The 6,058-nt window shown below is 38.8% G+C and overlaps 1 long non-coding RNA gene across 1 annotated transcript in view; it reads right to left on the bottom strand.

The window, feature by feature from the left end:
- LOC133554784 (uncharacterized) overlaps window positions 1-6,058 on the bottom strand; it is a 45,468-nt gene that overhangs the window by 21,313 nt on the left and 18,097 nt on the right. The window lies entirely within an intron of this gene.

Genomic DNA, 6,058 nt, shown 5'->3' with positions numbered 1-6,058 from the left:
TTGCCCCTTGTGTGACAAGGAGTACACTGCCTTTCCTCTTATTTTAACCATGTACTACTATTTTTTTGTATTGGCCCTCAGCATTTTCTGCAATTACACTTAACTAGAATAGTTTTTTCTAACATCAAAAGTGGAAAAAATAGGAAGTTCCAGCCAACTACAAATGTCATTATTGGTCAGACTTGTGAAAATTCATTTTCTGTTTCGTTTTTTTTTGTATCACTTTTCTTAGTTGAAGGGATACGCTGTGAAACACTGTTCATACTTTTACTGCAGCTCTGACCAAAAGTTTCTCTTATGCACAGTCACTTCCTGTTTTTACCAGCTGGTCTAAAGTACCCTAACGAGCACATGTTGTGTTTTGGTTCAACGTGCATCAAAAGTCAGACAAAGGAAATTGGTTGGTTTGCAGCCATTTCACACCACCACTAACATCGAAACATATAGCCTGATACTTGCAGTACTTACACAAACGATACATGCTATGTTGTACTCTCAACTTATTTGTGTTTTATACCAGGGGCTACATGCATGCGTATGTATTTGGCAGAAGTGGACTTTGTTCAATGACGCCGCAAGGAAACTGGCCACAAACATCCGTCTACACATTGTAGGCGTTTACAAAGAGACTGCAGTCTATTTTGGGGCATGTTGTGAAACTAAGGAAAAAGTCCTTTTTTTGTTTTCTTACTTTTGAACGTCAAATAGTGTCCATCACAACAAATGTTTTGGTGGATTCAAACATGCTTAGTAACAAAAGTTACATGAAGTACATCACATGATAACACATGCACAAATCGGCATATGTGAAAAGGAGTAGAGAGAAACACAACTTTGCATCCATCACTTATTGTTAGAGTAACTTTTTTTAAAAACATGTAGATGCCCACATCTGCTGTACATAATTGCTTAACTAAAGATAAGTGTAGGATACTTCTCCTGTTGCCTTATTTGTATTGACATTTTTTCTATGGATTTATTCAATGTTCCGCACAGCCGGACCAGAACGAAAGGTATAAAAAGAAGACGACAGAGGGGGATAATACAGAGACACAACAGCCAATATGATATGAAAACTGATAGCAAAGAAGCAGATAGCAATAGCACAGAAATGACAATAAACATTATTGCACTACAAATAGAACTATAACATTTTCAATAGAAACAACACTCTTGATAATGAATAATAACATTTATCTCGATTATTATCAAAAATACAAATTTTTCAAATGCAACTATACATAAATGTAATGACAACTTGAATTACAAAAACCAGGTAAGTGGAGGGGAAGAAAGAGAGGCCGACTGTATTAACCTTGTAGATTGTTATAGCTAATTAGGTTCAGCTTTATCATTGTGACGTGTTTTACCCAGTTTACCCTGGAGGGCACAACGTTGATATATGTTTGATGAAACGTGATTACATGTATACATACTGTATGTGCTTGTGCCTGTACAATATGTGTATATGTATGTTTCTACAGTGGATTTATGTACTCTTTGTGTATCTATGTGTCTATGTGCACACGCTTGCATATGTGTCTGCGTCTGTATTTACAAACCCCGTTTCCATATGAGTTGGGAAATTGTGTCAGCTGTAAATATAAACGGAATACAATGATTTGCAAATCATTTCCAACCCATATTCAGTTGAATGCACTACAAATAAAAGATATTTGATGTTCAAACTCATAAACTTTTTTGTTTTTTAGCAAATAATAACTTAGAATTTCATGGCTGCAACTTGTGCCAATGTAGTTGGGAAAGGGCATGTTCACCACTGTGTTACATCACCTTTTCTTTTAACACTCAATAAACGTTTGGGAACTGAGGAAACTAAATGTTGAAGTTTTAAGATTGGAATTATTTCCCAGTCCAGGGTCTCTGCTGTCGTATTTTACGCTTCATAATGTGCCACACATTTTCAATGGGAGACAGGTCTAAACTGAAAGCGGGTCAGGAAAATACCCGCACTCTGGTTTTACGAAGCCACGCTGTTGTAACGTGCTGAATGTGGCTTGGCATTGTCTTGCTGAAATAAGCAGGGGCGTCCATGAAAAAGACTGCGCTTAAAACCTGTATGTACCTTCCAGCATTAATGGTGCCTTAACAGATGTGTAAGTTACCCATGCCTTGGGCACTAATGCATCACAGATGCTGGCTTTTGAACTTTGCGTCGATAACAATCTGGTTGGTTTGCTTCTCCTTTGGTCCGGATGACACACTGTCGAATATTTCCAAAAACAATTTGAAATTTGGACTCGTCAGACCACATAACACTTTTACATTTTGCATCGGTCCATCTTAGATGATCTCGGGCCCACAGAAGCTGGCGTTTCTGGATGTTGTTGATAAATGGCTTTCGCTTCGCGTAGTAGAGCTTTAACTTGCACTTACAGATGTAGCGACAAACTGTATTTAGTGACAGTGGCTTTCTGCCTCACAATACGAAGGTCCTGCAGTCCTGGGTTCAAATCCAGGCTCGGGATCTTTCTGTGTGGAGTTTGCATGTCCTCCCAGTGAATGCGTGGGTTCCCTCCGGGTACTCCGGCTTCCTCACACTTCCAAAGACATGCACCTGGGGATAGGTTGATTGGCAACACTAAATTGGCCCTAGTGTGTGAATGTGAGTGTGAATGTTGTCTATCTGTGTTGGCCCTGCGATGAGGTGGCGACTTGTCCAGGGTGTACCCCGCCTTCCGCCCGATTGTAGCTGAGATGGGCGCCAGCTCCCCCTGCAACCCCGAAGGGGAATAAGCGGTAGAAAATGGATGGATGGATGGGTTTTCTGAAGTGTTCCTGAGCCCATGTGATGATATCTTTTAGAGATTGATGTTGGTTTTTGATACAGTGCCGTCTGAAGGATCGAAGGTCACGGTCATTCAATGTTGGTTTCCGGCTGTGCCGCCTACGTGGAGGGATTTCTCCAGATTCTCTGGACCTTTTGATGATATTATGGACCGTAGATGTTGAAATCCCTTTAATTTCTTGCAATTGCACTTAGTCCAACAGTTTAAGAACAACGTTTCACAATTTGCTCACGCAATTGTGGACAAAATGGTGTACCTCGCTCCATCCTTTCTTGTGAAAGACTGAGCATTTTTTGGGAAGCTGTTTTTATACCCAATCATGGCACCCACCTGTTCCCAATTAGCCTGCACACATGTGGGATGTTACAAATAAGTGTTTGATGAGCATTCCTCAACTTTATCAGTATTTATTGCCACATTTCCCAACTTTTTTGTCACGTGTTGCTGGCATCAAATTCTAAGGTTAATGATTATTTGCACAAAAAAAAAAATTGTATATCTGTTTGAACATCAAATATGTTGTCTTTGTAGCATATTCAATTGAATATGGGTTGAAAATGATTTGCAAATCATAGTATTCCGTTTATATTTACATCTAACACAATTTCCCAACTCATATGGAAACGGGGTTTGTATATGTGTGTGAATAATTGTATGTATGGACTATTTATTTGTCTCCCAATATGTGTGATAGCCACAGTACGGTCCTAGCCACCCAGAGAGCCCAAACCAAAACATCAGGTGTGGTACCCAGGGAACAAGGGATACCCCGGCCTCCCGCAGGCAGGCTAGCCACAGATAGAACCCCCCAGCAGGGCCAGCGGCAGGCCCGGAACTATCTTATTATAGGTGGGAAAAGACGTGTAAAAGTAAGTTAATAGACCTATATAACTGAACATGCTTTTCAATATTTATCATTTGGTTTCTAAAATTTTAAAAATAAAATACACACAAAAATGTAACTTTGTTTTTAATGTAAAAATGAGTGCAGTCAAATGTGATTATTTTTCCATATCAGATTAATTACACTTTTGATTGTGATTTTTGTTGGTTACTACTCGCCTGTATTATTTGAATTAACTTAAAAAATACCCGAATATTGGGACACATTGTAATTTTATGTCAAAATGTCCAACAATATTTTTGTGAATGTGTCGTTTCCATGCCAATTTTTAATGTTTTATTTGAAAGCACGTCATTCATTTGCTCTAAACTTGCTAACAGTTTTATTTAAAGTCCCGTTGAGGTTAATTTTTTGTTGATGCATCAACCTGATCACCGACTGTCTAAAAACAAACACCGTTCAGGTAACCATCACCAAAAGGTAAAGAATGTGCTCTCAAAATAAATTGAACTGTGCGATTAGTCTGCAAATATGCAGGAATAATGCAATACTTTTTTTCTGATTGATTGCATGAGTTAACTTATTTTTCACTATATGTATATATTTTTATATACATATTTATTACTGAACAATTTATTTCCAATTAATTTGTTATAGTACAAAACATTAAAGGGGCTGTTTGCAAACTCCTCAAAGGAAAAATAAAATATCAATAGATCAGTGTTTTTCAACCATTGGGCCGTAGCACACTAGTGTACCATGAGATATTGTCTGGTGTGCTAAGGGAAATGATGTAATTTCACCTAATTGGGTTAAAAATATTTTTCGCAAACCAGTAATTATAATCGGCAAATAATGTGCCGTTGTTGAGTGTCGGTGCTGTCTACAGCGTGGCAGAGTAACCGTGTAAAACTCTTCCATATCAGTAGGTGGCGGCAGGTAGCTAATTGATTTGTGAATGTCGGGAACATGGTTTGTTGTGATCACAATATGCAGATGACAGCGGGAGGCAGGGTGCAGGTAAAAAGTTATCTAATGCTTAAACCAAAAATTAAAAAAAAGGCGAGCGCCCCTAAGAAAAGGCATTGAAGCTTAGGGATGGCTACGCAAAACGAAACAATCTGAACTGGCTGCAAAGTAAACAAAAAAAGAATGCTGGACGACCGCAAAGACTTACAGCGTGTGGAGCAGCAGACGGCGTCCACAAAGTACATCTGTACATGACATGACAATCAACAACAAAATAAGAAACACTACACACATGGTTGGTTATGTTTACAATTGCGAGAACTACTTTTTACTGTCAATACCCGCTGCTGAGTTTAATTTTTTTTATGTTTTCCGCTAGTGGTGTGCCTCTGGATTTTTCCATTGAAAAAAAAATGACCCTTGGCTCGAAAAAGGTTGAAAAACACTGCAAGAGATCACCATTGGCTAGCTTGTGTTACCATCAGTGGTTTAATAGAACACATTTGTTTTAAAACAGTATATTTTGTTTACAATTACTAAGTTTGTGTATTACAAATTTTTACCGGTCCGAATAAAATGATTGGTGTTTACGTCGGCGACTCACCAATACGTATGTGCAGGAAGCATGTGCACACATACAAAAGAAGTTCAAAAATTTGCAATAAAGTTGTCATAATAGAATATACATTTATACATCCATCAATCCATTTTTATACCGCTTGTCCCTTTTGGGGTCGCTGGAGCCCATCTCAGCTGCATTCGGGCGGAAGGCAGGGTAGACCCTGGACAAGTTGCCACCTCATCGCAGGCCCAACACAGATAGACAGACAACATTTACGCTCACATTCACACACTAGGGCCAATTTAGTGTTGCCAATCAACATTTAATTTAGACAGCTAATTCTAACCATTCAAATTGTTATTATTAGCTAATACTAAAAAAACAATACCCAAAGTTATGTGTTATGTATGTACTTAGTTACGTCGTAGAAGAGAGCGGGATATACTGTGTGAACGTTAGCACCCTCTAAATACCTCTAAATCAGGGGTGTCAAACACACGGCCCGTGGCCTGCATCAGGCCCGCAAACAGGTTTTATCCGGCCCGCCTGATGAGTTTGCCAAGTATTAAAATGAGTTGCTTTTTTTTTATTTAATGAAAGAAACTGCTGTTTTGAATGTGTCCACTGGATGTCACAATAGCAATTCTGTTAGGACCAGCAAGAGGTACAAAGTAAAGCGTAGAAACTTAAAACCTGCCGTTTCGTGTCTTCCGCTTCAAACACATCGTTATTTGGCACCCTTACTCCCCAATAATGTCTTTGTGTGGGTTTTAAGAATAGACTTTAGTATCTTGTGTATAATTGGCTCTAGTGTGTGAATGTGAATGTGAGTGTGAATGTTGTCTGTCTACCTGTGTTGGCCCTGTGAAGAGG

The sequence above is a fragment of the Nerophis ophidion genome, linkage group LG06 (genome assembly GCF_033978795.1).
Source record: "Nerophis ophidion isolate RoL-2023_Sa linkage group LG06, RoL_Noph_v1.0, whole genome shotgun sequence".
Taxonomy (NCBI): domain Eukaryota; kingdom Metazoa; phylum Chordata; class Actinopteri; order Syngnathiformes; family Syngnathidae; genus Nerophis; species Nerophis ophidion.
The sequence above is the reverse complement of the archived record's forward strand: the minus strand, read 5'-3'. Positions and strand labels throughout refer to the sequence as shown.